Source organism: Chelonia mydas, chromosome 3 (assembly GCF_015237465.2).
Source record: "Chelonia mydas isolate rCheMyd1 chromosome 3, rCheMyd1.pri.v2, whole genome shotgun sequence".
Lineage (NCBI taxonomy): Eukaryota > Metazoa > Chordata > Testudines > Cheloniidae > Chelonia > Chelonia mydas.
This window is the reverse complement of record NC_057851.1, coordinates 150,896,407-150,917,804: the sequence shown is the minus strand read 5'-3', so window position 1 is coordinate 150,917,804 and position 21,398 is coordinate 150,896,407. Positions and strand designations below refer to the sequence as shown.

The 21,398-nt window shown below is 42.5% G+C and overlaps 1 protein-coding gene and 1 long non-coding RNA gene across 7 annotated transcripts in view; one reads left to right on the top strand and one right to left on the bottom strand.

The window, feature by feature from the left end:
• The window catches only part of LOC122465161, a 26,233-nt gene extending 15,951 nt beyond the window's left edge, over window positions 1-10,282 (top strand). For all 3 annotated transcript variants that reach the window (XR_006289779.1, XR_006289781.1, XR_006289780.1), the window contains one exon: window positions 9,807-10,282. This is a non-coding gene — a long non-coding RNA (uncharacterized LOC122465161). The remainder of the gene's footprint in view (window positions 1-9,806) is intronic.
• The window catches only part of YPEL5 (yippee like 5), a 25,271-nt gene extending 3,899 nt beyond the window's left edge, over window positions 1-21,372 (bottom strand). The window contains exons 1-3 of one of the 4 annotated variants that reach the window (XM_007071691.4): window positions 14,010-14,105; window positions 13,719-13,884; window positions 13,564-13,628 (exon numbers count right to left, since the gene is read on the bottom strand). The gene's annotated coding sequence lies outside the window, so the exon portion shown is untranslated. Of the gene's footprint in view, window positions 1-1,491; window positions 1,503-13,563; window positions 13,633-13,718; window positions 13,885-14,009; window positions 14,106-21,233 lie in introns of those variants that run through there. The other 3 variants (XM_037895583.2, XM_043543539.1, XM_043543540.1) reach the window with 3 other exon arrangements.
• Between the last annotated feature and the right edge of the window lie 26 nt (window positions 21,373-21,398).

The following is a 21,398-nucleotide window of genomic DNA, read 5'->3' as shown; positions in this document are numbered from 1 at the left end:
TCATCAATACAGCAAATTAACATAAGACTTCCTCTGACATATAGCCAGGACACATTGCAGAGCAATTCAGCTGACGAATATACAAACTCTTTATGATCTATAAAATATTGAACTTACAGTTTGTGTTCATCCTTTATTCCTTAACCCTGATGGAAATAACTAAGAACCTAACCAAAATCAGGAGGCTCTCTCCTAAATTTTCTTCTTTGTCCCAGCAGAATGTTATAATTTTCAGGAATACGTTATGAAGAAACCAGTAAATATACAGCTGGCAGATCAGAACTCTGTAAAATTTCCAAGTGGTGGGCAGCTTTTAACTAAATCTCTCCCTTTGACTTAAATCAATATCGTGCAGCTTACACCCCCACACAATATTTGAAGGGGGTGGGAAGAAGCACAGAAACCCAGAGCAACCTCAGGTCTTAATTTCCTTGCTTGTATGTGTAAACTGAATCCTTAACCCTTAATTTTAAAACCAGATTTTTTAATCTCATTTCCTTCAGGTTTTTAGTAGAACAAAAATAAGAGTTTGTTCTTAAGAAGGTGACCATCACAGTCATTACAGTGACATTTGTGTTGTCATAGTCCTGGTCCACACTAGGACTTTAGGTCGAATTTAGCAGCGTTAAATCGATGTAAACCTGCACCCGTCCATATGATGAAGCCCTTTAGTTCGACTTAAAGGGGTCTTAAAAATCGATTTCCGTACTCCACCCCGACAAGTGGATTAGCGCTTAAATCGGCCTTGCCAGGTCGAATTTGGGGTACTGTGGACACAATTCGACGGTATTGGCCTCCGGGAGCTATCCCAGAGTGCTCCATTGTGACCGCTCTGGACAGCACTCTCAACTCAGATGCACTGGCCACGTAGACAGGAAAAGAACTGCGAACTTTTGAATCTCATTTCCTGTTTGGCCAGCGTGGCAAGCTGCAGGTGACCATGCAGAGCTCAATCAGCAGAGGTGACCATGATGGAGTCCCAGAATCACAAAAGAGCTCCAGCATGGACTGAACGGGAGGTACGGGATCTGATCACTGTATGGGGAGAGGAATCCGTGCTATCAGAACTCCGTTCCAGTTTTCGAAATGCCAAAACCTTTGTCAAAATCTCCCAGGGCATGAAGGACAGAGGCCATAACAGGGATCCGAAGCAGTGCCGCGTGAAACTTAAGGAGCTGAGGCAAGCCTACCAGAAAACCAGAGGGGCGAACGGCCGCTCCGGGTCAGAGCCCCAAACATGCCGCTTCTATGATGAGCTGCATGCCATTTTAGGGGGTTCAGCCACCACTACCCCAGCCGTGTTGTTTGACTCCTTCAAATGGAGGTGGAGGCAACATGGAAGCAGGTTTTGGGGACGAAGAAGATGATGATGTTGTAGATAGCTCACAGCAAGCAAGCTGAGAAACCGGTTTTCCCGACAGCCAGGAACTGTTTCTCACCCTGGACCTGGAGCCAGTACCCCCCGAACCCACCCAAGGCTGCCTCCTGGACCCGGCAGGCGGAGAAGGGACCTCCGGTGAGCGTACCTTTTAAAATACTATACATGGTTTAAAAGCAAGCATGTGAAAGGATTAATTTGCCCTGGCATTCGCGGCCCTCCTGGATGTACTCCCAAAGCCTTTGCAAAAGGTTTCTGGGGAAGGCAGCCTTATTGCATCCTTCATGGTAGGACACTTTACCACTCCAGGCCAGTAACACGTACTCGGGAATCACTGTACAACAAAGCATTGCAGTGTATGTTTGCTGGCGTTCAAACAATATCCGTTCTTTGATATCTCACTCTCCTGAGGATAACACAGAGATATTCATGGTCTCCTGGTTGAAATAGGGTGCTTTTCTTCAGGGGACATTCAGAGGAGCCTGTTCCTGCTGAGCTGTTTGCCTGTGGCTGAACAGAAATGTTCCCCGCTGTTAGCCACGGGGAGGGGGGAGGGTTGAGGGGGTAGCCATGCGGTGGGGAGAGGCAAAATGCGACCTTGTAACGAAAGCACATGTGCTATGTATGTAATGTTAACAGCAAGGTTTACCCTGAAAGACTGTAGCCACTGTTTTATAAAATGTGTCTTTTTAAATACCGCTGTCCCTTTTTTTTCTCCACCAGCTGCATGTGTTTCAATGATCACAGGATCTTCTCCTTCCCAGAGGCTAGTGAAGATTAGAAAGAAAAAAAAAACGCACTCGTGATGAAATGTTCTCTGAGCTCATGCTGTCCTCCCACACTGACAGAGCACAGACGAATGCGTGGAGGCAAATAATGTCAGAGTGCAGGAAAGCACAAAATGACCGGGAGGAGAGGTGGCAGGCTGAAGAGAGGGCTGAAGCTCAAATGTGGCGGCAGCATGATGAGAGGAGGCAGGATTCAATGCTGAGGCTGCTGGAGGACCAAACCAGTATGCTCCAGTGTATGGTTGAGCAGCAGCAAAGGCAGCTGGAGCACAGACGGCCACTACAGCCCCTGTGTAACCAACCGCCCTCCTCCCCAAGTTCCATAGCCTCCACACCCAGACGCCCAAGAACACGGTGGGGGGGCCACCGGCCAACCAGCCACTCCGCCACAGAGGATTGCCCAAAAAACAGAAGGCTGGCATTCAATAAATTTTAAAGTTGTAAACTTTTAAAGTGCTGTGTGGCATTTTCCTTCCCTCCTCCACCACCCCACCTGGGCTACCTTGGTAGTCGTCCCCCTATTTGTGTGATGAATGAATAAAGAATGCATGAATGTGAAGCAACAATGACTTTATTGCCTCTGCAAGCAATGATTAAAGGGAGGAGGGGAGGGTGGTTAGCTTACAGGGAAGTAGAGTGAACCAAGGGGCGGGGGGTTTCATCAAGGAGAAACAAAGAACTTTCACACCGTAGCCTGGCCAGTCATGAAACTTGTTTTCAAAGCTTCTCTGATGCGTACTGTGCCCTTCTAACCGCCCTGGTGTCTGGCTGCACGTAACCAGCAGCCAGGCGATTTGCCTCAACCTCCCACCCCGCCATAAACGTCTCCCCCTTACTCTCACAGATATTGTGGAGCACACAGCAAGCAGTAATAACAGTGGGAATATTGGTTTCACTGAGGTCTAAGCGAGTCAGTAAACTGCGCCAGCGCGCCTTTAAACATCCAAATGCACATTCTACCACCATTCTGCACTTGCTCAGCCTGTAGTCGAACAGCTCCTGACTACTGTCCAGGCTGCCTGTGTACGGCTTCATGAGCCATGGCATTAAGGGGTAGGCTGGGTCCCCAAGGATACATATAGGCATTTCAACGTCCCCAACAGTTATTTTCTGGTCTGGGAATAAAGTCCCTTCCTGCAGCTTTTGAAACAGACCAGAGTTCCTGAAGATGCGAGCGTCATGTACCTTTCCCAGCCATCCCACGCTGATGTTGGTGAAATGTCCCTTGTGATCCACCAGGGCTTGCAGCACTATTGAAAAGTACCCCTTGCGGTTTATGTACTCGCCAGCTTGGTGCTCCGGTGCCAAGATAGGGATATGGGTTCCGTCTATGGCCCCACCACAGTTAGGGAATCCCATTGCAGCAAAGCCATCCACTATGACCTGCACATTTCCCAGGGTCACTACCCTTGATATCAGCAGATCTTTGATTGCGTGGGCTACTTGCATCACAGCAGCCCCAACAGTAGATTTGCCCACTCCAAACTGATTCCCAACTGACGGGTAGCTGTCTGGCGCTGCAAGCTTCCACAGGGCTATCGCCACTCGCTTCTCAACTGTGAGGGCTGCTCTCATCTTGGTATTCATGCGCTTCAGGGCAGGGGAAAGCAAGTCAAAGTTCCATGAAAGTGCCCTTACGCATGTGAAAGTTTTGCAGCCCCTGGGAATTGTCCCAGACCTGCAACACTATGCGGTCCCACCAGTCTGTGCTTGTTTCCCGAGCCCAGAATCGGTGTTCCACAGCATGAACCTGCCCCATTAGCACCATGATGCATGCATTGGCAGGGCCCATGCTTTCAGAGAAATCTGTGTCCATGTCCTGATCACTCACGTGACAGTGCTGACGTCGCCTCCTTGCCCGGTATCGCTCTGCCAGGTTCTGGTGCTGCATATACTGCTGGATAATGCGTGTGGTGTTTAATGTGCTCCTAATTGCCAAAGTGAGCTGAGCGGCCTCCATGCTTGCCTTGGTATGGCGTCCACACAGAAAAAAGGCGCGGAACGATTGTCTGCCGTTGCTCTGACGGAGGGAGGGGCGACTGACGACATGGCTTACAGGGTTGGCTTCAGGGAGCTAAAAATCAACAAAGGGGGTGGCTTTACATCAACGAGTATTTCAGGCAGGACTTCACGGAGGGTTCCAATAAGAAATGGTGCACCTAAGTTATTGTTCTTATTGGAACAAGGTGGTTAGTCTGGCCTCTGATTGATACATGGCTAGATTTACCTTGCTGCACCTTCTCTGTGAGTGACTGCAGTGTGACCTAGAGGAATGAGTCCCCTAGATGGGGGAGGGGAGGGAAGCAAACGAGTACAAAACAAATCTGGTTTATTTCTTGTTTTGATCCACTCCATCTATCTTTTACATCTTTGGCTGGCAGCAGACGGTGCAGAAGGACTGCATGCCATCTACATCTCATGGCTGCCCGGCAGAAGATGATGCAATAGGACTGCTAGCAATCCATATCGCCTGCCTGCTCACCGTAAGACAGTTCAATAGGACTGACTGCAGGACTAAAGAGAATGATCTGGTCAAGTCACTCCAAATTTAGTCCCTGCGCCCATGTCTGCCCAGGCGCTCCTGGCCGACGTGGCCAGGAGCACCTCGGACATGACGATGACGGCTACCAGTCATATTGCACCGTCTGCTGCCAGAAGGCAATGGGTTACTGCTACTGTGTAGCAATGCAGTACAGCGTCTGCCAGCACCCAGGAGACATAGGGTGACGGTTACCTGAGCGGGCTCCATGATTGCCGTGGTATGGCGTCTGCACAGGTAACTCAGGAAAAAAGGCGTGGAATGATTGTCTGCCCTTGCTTTCACGGAGGGAGGGAGGGAACGGGGGCCTGACGATATGTACCCAGAACCACCCGCGACAATGTTTTAGCCCCATCAGGCATTGGGATCTCAACCCAGAATTCCAATGGGCAGCGGAGACTGCGGGAACTGTGGGATAGCTACCCACAGTGCAACACTCCGGAAGTCGACGCTTGCCTCGGTACTGTGGAAGCACTCTGCCAAGTTAATGTACTTAGAGCATTTTCTGTGGGGACACACACTCGAATATATAAAACCGATTTCTAAAAAAACAACTTCTATAAATTCGACCTTATTCCATAGTGTAGACATACCCATAGCTACACCATCATGTTAGTACAGGTATTTGACACTTCCATTATAAAAAAGCATTTCTGAGTTTGATCAGACTTGATACATGGCCAATTCAACTGATTTGGTAACTGAATTGTCTATGCACTGGGTATGAAAATCCCACCCAGTCAGTTGCCTGAGACACTTCAAGGAGGACCAAGAAAGTGTGCATAATAGTGTTTAACATAGGTAGCCTGGGTGTTTAACATAGTAGGCTGAAGCTGAATTCAGGCAAGATTGAGGTTATGCTGGTAGGGGGAAGGAGATGCTTGAAAGGATTTGCCACATCCGTACCATCCTCCTCCAGCAAAAGAATCAGCCCTCCAATCCTTAAGATAGTTAAGTCTTGGGGTCCTTCTGGACTCCTTGATACTTCAAATAACCAAATTGTTTAAAAGTGCCATCTTCCATCTATGGGTAGCCTGAAGACTGCACCCTTGTCTACCAGACTGATTTGGCCACAGTGATACAAGCATTCATTATCTCCTGATTACTGCAATTTATCATACCTATGAGTGGAGCTTTACCAGGGTCAACAGCTTCAGTCAGTTGAGAACACAGCAGCTACTCAGCAACACAGAGTACTGGACAGCATATCATACTCTGCTCTCTACATTTGCTACCCATGGGTGGGGGGAGAAATCAAATTCAAGGCCTTGATCCTGATATTCCAAGTCCTCCACAAACTGGTCTAAATTACCTGAAAAACTGCTTTCCCGATGTGCAAACATGATTTCACACAATTACTCAGGAACTATCAGACATAGTGGGATTCATGAGCATGGGAGGACATTTTCCTCAGCAGCTGGCTTACAATAGCGGAACTCTCTCTCTGAGCTCATTAGAAGGACCACAAATCTCATTAACTTCAAAATAACATGCAAACTTCATTTAACTTAGTGTGTCTTTATTTTATTCATTTAGTAAGGAAATGTTAGATGGCAGAGCAACTTCAGATACCCAAGATAATTGGGAAAAATGTTTAAACTTGTAAGGCACTCCAATAAGATGATGTAAGAACTTAAAGTAGAGATTTTCACTCTATTCACTGAGAGGTACCATGACCTATCAAAAAATAAAATGTTTACCTGACCCTTAGAAAGTAACAAGGATGCATTTGTTTTAAGTCCAAAGAAAAATCATCAGTACTTCAAGTCTAGATAAAGCATTTATTTGATTTTAAGGTTCTCTTCTGGTACATGTAAATTCATTATATAAATGTGATATCTTAATGTAAACAGCATATCAAAGGGTATTGACCTCTTTATATAGACCACTGTTATGCTGACCAATATTGTCTGTTTCTCTGTACTCCCCCATAGGTCTGTCTGTATCCATCTGTTGTTCGTCTCATATTTGAGGCAGGGACTGTTTTTTTGTTCTGTGTTTGTACAGCACCTAGTACAATGGGGTCCTGGTTCATAACTAGAGCTCCTAGGTGCTATGGTAATACAAATAAATAATAAGTCAAGATATTTATAATACTGAAGTTATTTTCTCATTAGCATTTATAAATCTCCTTGGAAGCCTGCAACAAATCTGTTTATTAAAAAAGAAAAAATGCCCTTCACTGCACTTGTATACTGATTTGTTATTAGACAAATGCTGACACTGTTTTGTTGCATTTTGATCAATGATGCAGTTATGTTTTAAAAGCAAATACACTTTCTTCCTTAAGAATAAGCAATTAACAGGGAAAGGTAGCATTAAATAGAAAATTTCCATGACTATCCAACCATACATGTTTACTATATTAAAAAGAAAATAGTGTGTGCAGTTACCTAACAAAACTGGAAAGAAAAAGTCATTGGTTCTCAAACATTTTCATAGCATGGAAGGTAACCTAAGATTGTCTCAGACACCTCACCTCCCATTAAGTACATGATTGGCATCAATATGGAAGGAAGTGGTCAGCCCACTGATATATTATATGATCTACAGCAATTATTTATATAGAACAGTAATATTAGGAAAAAATGCATTTTTAGCTGTATTTTAATACAATTTAGCAGCAGAAGTAAAGAACTAGCACTATATGACAGCACTACACAGCCTATCAATGCTGCAGTCACTACTGTTTGAGAACCTCTTCTCTAAAATGTCCTTGTAGTACAAAGCACGTGAGCCCTGTTTGTTTAAATGTCTGCTTAAGTCTGTTGCATGCAAGTCAAGAAACTGCTTTTGAAAATGGGATCTGTGCATTTCCATAGAGTTTTAAACTTTGTTTCCAGACTCCAAATCCAGATCAGCCAATACTGCATTTGTGAAATGGTAAAGTACTCTGGGTAATGTATGTAAGGGCCCAATCCAATTTCCACTGAAGTCGCTACCAAAACCTCCTTTGTCTTCAATATGAGGTGGACGGAACTCTAAAGTTAATTTTACAATAACGTTGTTTTGCTTGTAGGAATCCTAAATCTAATACTGCTGCAACTATTGTCTTTTGAAATTGACTAGTCTCTAGCCAAGTTGGATCAAATGTGGGAGTATATGATCAATTCTATACCAAAACAGCAAATGCCTATTGTGACCCTAAGAATCCCTGTATTCACACCCTACACACTATTGTAATAATCTTTGCACAAAATATGCTTTGTGAGGTATCATTTGAAAACTTAACTGCCTAATCATTAATATTTTTTGCATGATGCATATACACAATGTGTATTAAAAGTTATGGATATAGGCTAGGATTATGACTAAAGTATGATTAAACCAGGCATGTTTAAAATGTGTTTAAAGCAGGGAGCTGGTAAACAGGTCTGCCTTAGACAAAGGAACATGTGTTTGATTCTCTGACTAGCCCGGTCTTCAGGAAGGTCCATTTTTACTTATTTGGTAAACAAAGCTATTAAGCTACCAAGTGGGGGAAGAAACAGCATAGAGCTTTCTTCATTAACAGACTCCGTGTCACTTTCCTCACATCTTGCATAAACTTTAGAGGGATCACCCAAGCCCAAACGTCTACACTGCAATGTTATAGCTCTGCAGCCTGAGTCATCTGACCCAGACCAGCTATGGATGTTTTATTGCTGTGTAGACATATGTGACTTGCCCAAGGTCACACAGGAAGCCCGTTGCAGATCAAGCACTGGACTAGTCTCTCATTCTATTGATTTCAACAGTACTACTCACAATTGTAAAGTTAGCAACAGCATAACTATTTGCAGGATCAGGGCCCTGGGCAGTCTCCAAAGCCAAACAAAGCTGTGAAGCACCATTCAGACAGTGCAAGAGAAACTACCTCAGGGTAGAGACTGTCCTTGTACTGGTGTTTATACAGTACCTTATACAGTAAACCCCAATCTGATTACAGTAGAGCTCTGGGCCCTACTGTAATACAAAGAGTCATCACAATGTGCCCCTCCAACACTTGTAGTACAGTCCTGGAAAAGTACTCAATACTGTAATAGACATTTCCACAGCTGCAGTCTTCTGCAAAACAGCTATTCCACAGCATAGCCTCTCTACACACAATTGCCTGTGGCCATTTCCTCCTTTTGTTGCCATATGCTAGTAGGACAACGGCAGGAGATGAGCACAGCAGGACATATTGGAGTGCTCTGAACCAGGAGGGAATGGAAGTACAATCAGATGTACTAAGTGAGTGAGCCTGAAGAGCAGTAACTCACAACTGCGAACCATAGCCTCAGGCTGTAATGATTGTGGCTCCTGTATTCAAAACCCTATGCTCCCTCCCCATTTTAGAATGTATTCTCTCTACTGAAGCCTTGACATGCCATTCCCCATAAAACTCATCCATCTTAGTCAACACTTGGATACATCACTTAGTATTACCACAGATAATACAGTGAATCAGCAGTATGGTTACAGATTAATTTTTCTATGTCACTTTAATACTTATTTTGTCATGTGCCAAGTTTGTCACAATTTGTCACATACAACCATGTAGTAATGCTTCACTATTACACACAATGCTAAAAATCATCCAGGATGCTTTAGTTCCTCTAGTAAAGCAGATTGGGCCGCAATACTTCGCTGCCTGTTGCAGAACCTGGCAACACTATAGCTTCACATACATAATAGTGTAGTTAAGCTTCAGATGCTATTTCACATAAACAACCCACCTTCCAAAGGCTTTAGAAGTAGACAGCTTGTATATAAACATTTTCTATTTAAATAAAAATGGATAGCTTAAAATGTTTGTGTCTACCCTGGGTATTTCTAGGCACCATCACCGAAGCAGCTGAGCAATTCTCCTAACCTGCAAAAAGGAGCTAAAGTAAGTTAGTTGTGTTGATGTTGCCAAGATATTGAAAGTTAGCCATTAAGTATGCACAGAAGATATCCTTCATTATCTGCTTTTGCTGTTTGGGTAACACTGCATCAAACAGAGGAATACATTTTAAAGTGGACTGTTACTGAATCATTTATCTTATTTCCATTTCTCTCTCTTAAAGAAGCTTTACAACCAAACAACTTTTGTTTCTAGAAGCTCAGTTAAAGTACTGCTTTCTTTATGTTTCAGGTCAAGAAGTAGTTACCAAGAAGAATCAGAAGAGAATATCTTCCTTCTCTTCCCCTATTACTGCATCGTACATAATGCACCAAACTCATTCTGTGTGAGGAATGGTGTTTGGTTTTCTTGTGAAGATTACACATTGGACAACCAGAGACAGGACACCCAACTTGGACACTTAGTCTGATCTGATATGGTGAATCTTAAGGTAAATATTTTCCCACTTCAGATTTCCGTTTCTAGAGGTTCTATCTCCTAAACTGAAATAATTTGCTTCACAGTCATGAAACAAACTAATTAAACACAAAAATCTCTCATCCATTCTCACCTAAAACATACTTTTAAAGTAGACGGCAGTGATTTTCTTGTTGTTTTGTATTGCCAATTTGTATGGTAATGTGGTTTGTTTGGTAATGAAATAAGCAGCCTATTATTGGAGAATTATTTTACCACAGGTTTTATGTATTAAAATTTTGTTTGAATTACATGTTTCTCAAAAATCTTATTCAGTATTTAAGTATATATAACTTCAAGGTAACAGCATTAGATTCTGCATCTCCTTTTCAGTCAGCATGTACTGTGCTTCTTTTAAACAGTAAATAAAGCAGGTCTCTCTACTTGATAAAACAATTTCAACATTACAGTTGTATTTTACGTGGCAAGATATCCCTTTCTAGCACAGTTTTATCTTACTTGGTAAAAGAAGGGAGGTAAAAGCAGCAATAAAAGAGTTTAAAATTTTTGTAACAAATGGAAAAATGGTGAAGCTGATAGCAAAGAGTACAAGCCAGTACTCAGGAAATGAAGACAATTGATAAAGCAAACTAAAGGAAGCTGTGAAAAAATCCACAGCCAGTAAGCTTAAAATGACAACAAGAAGGAATTCTTTAAATATAATCAGGAACAAATGAAATCCCAGAAATGGTATAGGCCTAACACTGAACAAGAATGACAATCATGAAAAGGCAGAAGTATTCAGTAAATATTTTTCTTCTGTATTTGGAAAGAAGCTGGGTGGTGTATTCATATCTTACAATGATAATGAAATGCTCTAGTCTAATGGTAACTAAAGACCATGTAAAAGAGCAACTATTTAATGTTAAACATTTTTAAGTCTGCAAAAATGGATAACTTGCATCCAAGAGCATTAAGATAATTGACCAATGAGCTCTCTGAACATATCCTGCAATACTGAGGAAGTTCCAGAGGACTTGAAAAAAAGCTAATGCTGTGCCAATATTTTGAAAAGGGCAAATGGGATATCCTAGGAAGCTACAGGCCAGTTAACCTGACATTGATCCTGGTCAAAAGCATGGAAAGGTGGATACAGGATGTAATCAGTAAAGAATTCAAGATGATAGCATAACGAATACTAATCAACATGGCTTTATGGAAAACAAGTTCTTGGAACAAAAGGAAATGGGAGACTGCATCCTGAAAACAGACACCGAAAAGGACTTGGTGGAGACAACCAACTAAACATGAAACTCCAGTGCAATGCTGTAGCTAATAGGGCGAATGTAATCCCTGGAAATATAAACAGAAAATATCAGCTAGTGTAGGGAGTTGATATTACCTCTACACACAGCATTAGTGAGATAGACACCATGTTCCAGAATCTAAGGATGTTGAATAATTGGAAAGGGCTCAGAAAAGAATTACAAGAATGATCTGAGCTCTAGAAAACACAACTTATATAGTTAGAAACTCAACCTATTTAAGTTTATCCAAAAGAAGGTTCAGAAGTGATTTGTTCATGTTGTACAAGTGCCTACACAGGGAAGAGATTTCTGATGGACTACTTTTTAATATAACAGAAAAAAGGCATAATGATATACAAATAGTTGGAAGCTAAAGTTAAGCAAATTCAGACTAGAAATAAGGCACCCAGTTTTAACTGCAAGGGTAATTAAACCAAAAGAACAATTTACCTAGAGATGCGATTCTCCATCACCAAGTTTCGGTCAAGACAGGATGTCTTTCTTGAAGAAATGCTGTAACTCAGACAAAAGTTTTGGACTTCATGCTGAAATTACTGGGTGAGGTTTTATGGCCTGTTATGCAAGAGGTCAGGCTAGATAACCATAAGGGTCCCTAAAAATCTATGACTAGCAATTAATGTAATCCTTACTACAGTTTCTAACATTTTAAAAATCCACACACCTATCTTCCCCATTACAAATTTTAGCCTTATTGCAAGGATAAAGATCTGGAATACTTATTTGGGCTCTGGATTTTATAACTACGTGATAAAAATCCAATTATTTTAGTAAGTAAATGAGGTCTAGTTGAACCGCTCTAAAATTTACCTCATGCACAGTTCCTTAGGTTATATATAAATCTAGAAATTAACGTGAAATACAGTAGTAATTACAAAATGAATGCTAAAAGAAAGGCCTTAAAAAGCTGATTTGATCTTGAGTATCCTGGACAAGCTGTATTGCTATCAAGGAGCAGGAAAACCCTAGGAAAACTCTGAATTTGGACTTGAGACACTTCCCTGAAAAATTTCAGGTAAGCTCCAGTTTAGCACTAACTTACCTGCAGAACACACAAGTTGAGGGGATATTTTGCTGTGGACAAAGGCTGGCTGCCCTTTCATACATACTGATGCTGAGCCCTGCAAAGGAATTTGTCTGGAGTATAGTCAAGTATGTCTTGAACCCATACAGCAGAGGCAAAAAGCTGCCTTTGTGCCTTCCAGACTAGCATCCAGTGTCCCTAAATGGAAGGTACAATATCACCCAAGATAATTGGTCTAAAATTTTATTTTTTTCAGATTTCACATCCCATGTAAGAGGTATGGGTGTATATTTATTCACTGTCTCATGCACACATAGGGTCTGAAAAATCCACTGACCGGTGGGAATGGGACGCCTCTCTCCAGTGAATGAGAGAGACTAAGGCTTTAATTCTGCAGAAACTAAATGCCTTTGTTGAAAAAAGTTTAGACCTCCGTTTACAAAAGCCAAGGTTCCAATGACAGAAGAGTATAAACCAGTCCAGCATTGTCTCCCTGCATCTATATACAAACAGCTGCAATGGACTTCTCATAGTAGCTCAAGTTCTCTGCTGATATTCATAACCCTGGAGGCAGCAGCAGAGCTATCAAAAATCATGCCAGTTCCATGCTGTTCTTGAGGAAGCTATAAATAGCACCAGAGACAGGTACCAGAGACATTTACAGGGAAGGACCCAAAATGCAGACGCTGAGGAACAGGTAGAGACTTCTTATCCCCAAGCCCTTCCTCAAAGCAGCTATGCAGCCTCCAGTTGTTCCTCACCCTCTAATAAATGTGCACAAGATATGCAATGTCCTTATGGAAAAGTTTACAAATTTTAACAGAAAAAACAACTACTTGGACAATATTCAAGTGAATATCAATATTCTGAATCAAGTGATTCAGAGTCAGTAATCGAATATGAAACTTTTAATCGCTTGGTCAAAGTAGCAGTTGATAGCAACTTTTATGAAGTGAATTGCAAGTATCAGCTCAGAGCAAATAGCAGTCACTCATCAAGCTATTCACCTTCTGGACGCACACTGACTCAAGAGTACCTAAGGGGGTACTTCACAGATGTTTACTCTACCCATTCCACCCACACAACCAATAGATGACAGAAAGAGATAATGCAAAATAAAACTTTATTAATCTTTTAAAAGAGTGGTAACAATTGAGAGATTTTTGGTCACACAGAGTCACCAGAAAATACACCAACTTCTGATGTTTGTTTTGACAGCAGACACCTGAACACAGAAACTCACTTTACCAAGGCTTGTTCCAGCAGTCTGGATGCTGTCTCAGCACCATCTCCAACCACTCCTGAAATCTGAGAGACAAAACCGAAAAAGACTGCTAATTAAAGGAGATGCAGTAATAACAGACCTTCTGTCTTCATATTCCCAAGTAATTCATTTACCTTCCCGTGGCCCTCCAGCACTCATTGTCATTCCCTTGAGGAGAAGTGGTGCATACCACAGGAGCCACATTCCCTTAGGTGGGGGAGAAACTCCCTGAGCCACACAGAGAGGCTCAAAAGATGTATTCACTCTGGAAACAAGCCCAGATCATTTCACCTCTGTATCCTAGAGAGAAATACAAGTGAGAAGGAAACTAGTAGGTAAGCTACAAAACAAAGCAACACAAAAGAGTACAGAGAAACAAACAAGAATTACTGGATAAATGAAAGAAAATAAAGTCAATTCCTTACCTTCTTAACACTGCCACCCAAAGGTGCCTATGCTCATCAAAATACACTCCAGGCCCAGTCAGGCTAACAGCAAGTACAGTGGAAGCGAGTAATCCTCCATCACGACATCTGAGAGTGAATGAGCTATGTAATCTTTTATTTAATGTTAATTTTAGCACGGTTATATTATACCACAGTGGGTTCGGCTCTGGTGGCTACAGTTTCAAGTTCAACAGAGTTATCTCTGTTTGTTCTAGATCTAGAATAGGAACACATGAAACCATAGGCAAGTAACATACAATCGCAAGAACAAAGGTCCACTATATTTTAGCAAAAAGAAAAGGAGTACCTGTGGCACCTTAGAGACTAACAAATTTATTTGAGCATAAATTTGTTAGTCTCTAAGGTGCCACAAGTCCTCCTTTTCTTTTGGTGAAATCAGACTAACACGGCTGCTACTCTGAAACCCATATTTTAGCAGTTTCATTAAAGTTGCCAACAAAGTTATGAATGTCACAGCATATAAAATTCCTAAAAATATCCATGCACCCATTATAACTACAGACATAACACCATCTAGGAGGATGTGAGTAAGAGTCTGATGGGTCTCATGGATTGATCACCAATACAGGGGTGGTCCCTGCTGGAGTCTTCCCATTGGAAGCTCAATTTTCCCAGCTCCAGGCACCCTTTCTTATAATGTGATTCTGTCTATACCTACATTCTGTGCACGTACATGAAAGTGTCAACCCTCTCTTTTCTTATTGGTGCGTGTCCCCTAGAAACATAAGGGGCCCCGAATTCTATAGGCTGTATAGGTTCTCTTTAGTCTCATTAACATTGACCTACCCCCTGTAGCCTGTGGTTAAGACAAATGTTGGAGACAAGATGTGCTTTTACAGAATTTTTATAATTTAGAATTAATCTTCCAGCTAGATTTTTGCATTACCACCACTTGGTACCTCTTTTCCCATAATCTTAGGGCATCGGGTTCTTTTTCAGTCATTTACTTATATCAGCATTTCTATTATCTCCAAGGCCTAAAATAACTAAGCTACAGTCTTGCAGGCCTCAACCTACAAGTTCTTGCATTTCAGCTTCTTACTTATATCTAATACATGATTCCCTCTAAATATGGATCAATTAACTCTATTTAACATACAATGAATATTAGAAAAGAGACTACTAAGGGGGGATATGATAGAGGTCTATAAAATCATAACTGGTGTGGAGAAAGTAAATAAGGAAGTGTTACTCCTTCTCATAACACAAGAACTAGGGGGTCACCAAATGAAATCAATAAGCAGCAGGTTTAAAAAACAAACAAAAAGAAGTATTTTTTCACACAATGCACAGTCAACATGTGGAACTCCTTGCCAGAGGATGTTGTGAAGGCCAAGACTATAACAGGTTAAAAAAAACTAGATAAATTCACGGAGGATAGGTCCATCAATGGCTATTAGCCAGGATGAGCAGGGATGGTGTCCCTAGCCTCTGTTTGCCAGAAGCTGGGAATGGGTGACGGGATGGATCACTTGATGATTACCTGTTCTGTACATTCCCTCTGGGGCACCTGGCACTGGCCACCGTCAGAAGACAGGATACTGGGCTAGATGGATCTTTGGTCTGACCAAGTATGGCTGTTCTTATATTCTCATAACATATTGATTAATTATAACATCACACAATAAGTGGATAATAAACTAAAATCATTGGCTACAGCTAGCAGGGTATAAAACCTGCTCCTCATGATGCATGCATCCTTATGCCGGACAGAACAAGCTGAAGCAGGCAGTGGAACATTATAACAGATTTATTAGACATTATGCACGTGCTCTAGAAAGCTGAGCTAAGAATTTTAAGGTAGAGGCATGATCCAAAGGCCCTCCAAAGTCTGCAGGGAGCACTGCATCCAGAAGCATTGCACTGTAACCTCCTGGAACAGGATGGCTAAAGTGGATGCTCTGCACAATTACAACTTACACTTATTCAACAGCACTGGTGCAAATTTCAATAGTACAATTCCCTACTGCAGACAGGCCTAACAGGTAATTTCTCCAGGTTATTTTGACAGGGTAGCATGAGTATTCTTGCATTTTTATCTGAGGGCTGGTATATACTACTGCAGCAAGTCGACCCAAGTTACACTACTTTGGTTACGTGAATAACGTAACTGAAGTTGACATAGCTTAGATTGACTTATCATGGTGTCTACACTGTGCTGGGCTGATAGGAGATGCTCTCCCGCCAACTTCCTTTACTCTTCTTGGGGAGGTGGAGTACACCATCGATGGGAGCGCGCTCTCCGATCGATTTAGCGGGTCTTCACCAGACCCGCTAAATCGACACCCACTGCATCGATTGGAGCAGTGCCAATCTACTAGTAAGCATAGACATGGCCCTAGTGCATCAATATAGTGTTTGATGTTGCAAACAAGACAGCCTGTATCAAAGAACTTGGAAGATAGCTCAGCTGACTTGCATTATTATTTGTAGTACCATTTTCTCTATCGCCCCCCGCACCAGCACAGCATCATAGACATTAACGTATGTGTCCTCACAATATCCCAGGCAAGGTAGAGATATTTCTTCCATTTTACAGATGTGTAATGGAGACACAGAGATGAAGTGACTTTCCCAGTGTGACACAGCAAGTCCATAGCCAGAAATTACCTAAGTCTCAACCCACCTGACCACAAGATGACCCTTCCTTCCTGATTTTTCAAGTGCCTTTGATGAGCAAAAATTAAGTGTACAAACATTATTATTTTGTATTCAGTTTGAAAATAATTTAAGGAAAAAGAATAGTGAACTTTAGTCTCCAGAAGCAACCCTTCAGCAACTTTCACAAAGTATTACACATTTTAAATAAAAATAGACATCTGAATTATATTTAATCAACTTCAGTGTCCAAATAGTACTAATCTTCACTCTGAAAACACCAATGTTTTATTAAACATGTTTAAAATAAGCCTTCAGTTAAAACGGTAAAAAGATGAACAACTGTATTCACATATAAACATGCAAAAATGACATCCACTGGCAGGAAGGGGACTTAGATATTTCTACAGTGTATCTCCACTAAAAATTCGCTTATGCACTGGAAGATTTTAGGGTAGATAAAGACACTAAAATTTAAGGGAGTCATGTAATCAAAACTTCATAGTGTAATATTTCACCTATACACCTAAAGTCATTCTTAAATAATACCATGCTAACTAGGTCCCCAATGCAAGAAAAAAAAATCCCCAAAAATCACACAAATTGATTTTAGAGAGGAAACTTGTCTAACTTTAAAAATACTGCTGTAAAATTGTAGTGGCTCCCAATAACGACTGAAAAGGGAAGTACAATATTTGGCAAGTTTGTCTGAGACTACTAGTAACATTTCTGGTCTTGCTATCCTACCTGCCTGATGGAGCTTTCAGGCACACCCTACATTTCCTCACTCCACACAATGGCTGAAGCCACTTATGAAAAAGTCAATCTATGGTGAATTAAATTTATAGTTTATAATGTTTCAATATTTTGAAAACTAGAAGAGGGGAAGTAATGGGTGACAGAAGTTTACAAAGGATATTTCTGTAGACACATAACATTAGAAAAGATGATTAATGGTTAAAAGATAACATTTTAATTTCCAGTAATCACCACTAGAAGACAAACTACAGGGCAATATCTTGTACATGTCTATGTCATTCACACTATGCATGTTTTATTTCCTTTGTTGTTTCCTTAATCTAATCTTGATATTGCATTTTGCTCTGTGTATGGAGGATGCAACAAAAGCATTTTTAAAATCCTAGCACTATACTGTTTTAAAATAGACCCTTTAAAAAAAAAAGAAACAAGCATGCCATATATTACTCAAAACCGTATCGGTTTTCTCATACTAGTTTAGGCATTATAAATTGTGTTTATATACAGACATTGCTTTTGATTCCCTCATTGCCTCAATTAAAATCTCTTCCAGAATTAAAACACTTGGAATAAATATTTTAGTTTCTTGAGAATCCAGGTCAGACGAAAGATCCAAATATAAAATTTGTTAGACAAAACTGGCTTTTAATATGACTGCAGTGAAATCCTTAATAATCAGATGACCAAGATCATTCTAGCACTGAGGAAACGGAATGTTTCATATAAAAAAGAGTGAGCTGTCAAATAAGGACACGGGGTTTACTTAAGGCTGATTCAACATCTCCCATGACAGATGGAATGAGGCTTCAGAAAGGCATAAACAGAAAAGATGCTTTTAAACAAATAATGGTTTTTATAAAGTGGAGGGGTGGGGGAACAGGAGAAGCAGAAACATAAAGCCGCACATCATTAAGGCCCTAATGTTAAAAATGGCTCTGTGTAGGTAAATGTTAGACCCACACAGAGCTGTTTTGACTTCAATAGGGCTCTGTGCAGACAACTGGATTTACTCATGCAGAACCATTTCCAGGATTGGGGTCTTTTTGGATTGTATGAGGCCTCACATAGCCACAAGACACTATCTAAAGTCTGAAAGGTCAGGAAATAGGTTTGCCTGCAAGACAGCAATTCGTTTCAACATGATTGTTGTTCATAACAGCCTTCCACGACTTCCTGCATGCTGAATGTTGTATCATAAGCAAGCTACACACGGTCACATGACAGGAGGGCAAGGGACATGGGAGGAGAGAAAGGGAGAAAGGAAATCAGCAAGTTTATATCCACATTAGATAATACATGGGGTCACAATAACCAAAGAAAACAACTATATTAATGATTAAACAGATGGGGGCATCACCTGAAGCTACAGAAGTGATAACATGCATGATAAGCCCTCCTGGATGCTATAAAAATATGTATTTTTCTGTTTGCTATTTGTAGTGCCTGCATAAAAGGGATTAATGTTTGACAATCTTCTTAACTAAGTTTCCTTAATTGTGGTACTAATACATAACTCATCAGATCAAAGAATGTTAGCAGAGAAGTTGGAGAATAAAATTACTTCTTTTTGGTATTTTCACTTCACTCAGTTTGGACAGTGAAAAAAAAAAACAATTTCAGAATTGTTTTTAGTCAGTGATACTGTCAGGGTCCCACCTTTGGCTTGCAAAGACTACAGGTATTGTTTAAATCCCCTCCTGCACACATGTATTTTTCCTTAAAGAATGTAAACTGTCACTTTGTTCCTAAAAACTGTATTTGCACACAGAATCACAAAGTTTTACAATTTTTTAAAATCATGACACTATTTCTATTAACTTTGTTTAAAAGAAAACCTAAACTGTGGATGTAAACTACCTCAGAATTACCCCAATGGTAAAAATATATATATACACACACTTGGAAGGGAGTTTTGAAATAAGGCATGTTTTATACACAAGGTTTGCAGTTGCACTTGCCACAATACTTTTCAAAAGCAAGTTAAGATTATTCTGTTTCAGTTCTTCCTGTTTCATATACAGTTTACTGAATATGGACTGTTCGAGTGATGTCTATTAGAGAACCAAACCCTAGAAGACAAAAAAAAAAAAAAAAAAAGGCACAGAACCTGCTCCCCTCTGATAAATGTTCTTAGTCACTCAGGCTGCTGCTATATTTGGCAGTGAGCTATGCTCTGGCTAGAGCAACAGCATCACTACTGCAGCACTAGAATCCTCCTCACCGAGCAGCCACTGCAGATTGCAAGAGCATGCGCTACTGCCTTCGCTCATAGCCCCAATCCCCAGAACATACAGTGCACAGCCTCTATTATCTAAACCTAAACTGTACACAAAGAAAACCAAAAGGGGGGCGGGGGAGAGAGCAGTCCAACAGCTGATACTGGTCATGTGGGCTGCTGGGAGCCAATAAGTAAAGGCTCAGCCTATGTCTGGTTTGAGAATGAGGCTCTACCAGAAGCACAGGCAATTTGACAACAAATAAGAGGAAACAGCTGACATGAAACACAAAAGTCCTGTGGGCCTGAGTCACAGGTACCATACTACCAAGGGGGAGGCAGCAGGAACAACCCCCTCAGTAGCAATCCCACAGGGAGTCGTTCTTCTCCCCACCCATCATTTAGACACTCAGCAGTATTATTGTGTTTGTACAGATCCCAGGTCTGGTGCTCCCTATATTTACTTTATGGGAGGACTGGTCACGAACAGAGGCAATTGCTGCTGGACAGAAAGATTATTAACCCAAGAGACTATGTAGCTGAAACTATTTACACTGGGGAGGATGAGTTGATCCAAACACTTCACTCTGTACCACTTTTTTATTTTAAATTGAAAGGTGTATTAGAGGGTTTGCTGGAGGAGGAAATGTGTTACTGCTGAGCTGGAGGAACAAAGGGGTAACTGGTCCAAGAGAGTTCTCTATACCTCTTAAATTTGGGGCCAGGGAATGATAAATCCAAGGAATGATTCTCCAGGTACTATTTATCTTGCGGGGTTGGGGGGGGGGGGGGGTTAGAAGTGCTTCTTGTTGGCCGGGTAGTTTGTCTGTCTGTATATATGTGCCTGTGTATGTGTGGGTAGAATAGTTATAAAGTTAAACCACATTCACTACAGGAAATGAAGCTACCCCCGTGGCGCAAGCCAGCTTCCCCTAATAGCCACAGCCAGCCTGTGTTTGTGCGGGGTGTACTGTGCTGTAGGACACCGTATTGCTCTGCTGGGCATGGGGGATAATTATTTAGCTGTTATGGATGGTGCAGGCGAAGGGGGCCGCTGGGGGAGGGAGGTTGGTGCTGAGGAGGAGGGTTGTTGTGGCGCCGGTTGGGGCAGGGGAGGAAGTTGTGTTGCGCTTTGTGGTGCCGGGGTGATTGTTGTGCTGGGGGGAGGGGACGTACAGGGGTCGGGAACTGTTGGGCGGCGGGTTGTGGTGGTGCTCGGCGGGGGTACAGGAGGACGAGGGAGTTGCTGCGGCGGTACGGGAGGGGGGTTGTTGGCGGGGGTGAGGGGTTGGCTCTGGCGGAGCAGGGCGGAGGTACGTGGGGGTTGCTGTGGCAGTACCCGGCGGGGGGGGGGGGGGCTGTTGTGACGGTGCAGCCGGGGAGACGGGAGGTTGCTAGGGAAGGGCGGGGGTCGCTGTGGCTGGGTTGGGGGCCCTGCGCCGCCAGACGGACGGACGGAGAGCGCCGTTGGGAGGAGGGAAGCGGGGCCCCGCACCCCACACCCGGACCGAGGGAGTCAGGGCCCGGGGCCGCCTCACCCCGGAGCCCACCGCGCTCTCGAGGGTCAGGCGGGCTTGACGGGCCTCGTCCCCCTCCCGTGGGGCGGTTACCTGGCAGGCGGCGGCCGGAGCGGGTCGGCGTCTGGCGTCTCCCCTCAGCTGAGCGCGACCGCTCGGTCTCGGTCCATCTGACTCCGCCCCCAGAGGCCCCGCCCCTACCCTGTCAGTCCCCGCCAGAGACACGCCCACGGCCGCTATGACCGTTCCCCTGGGCCA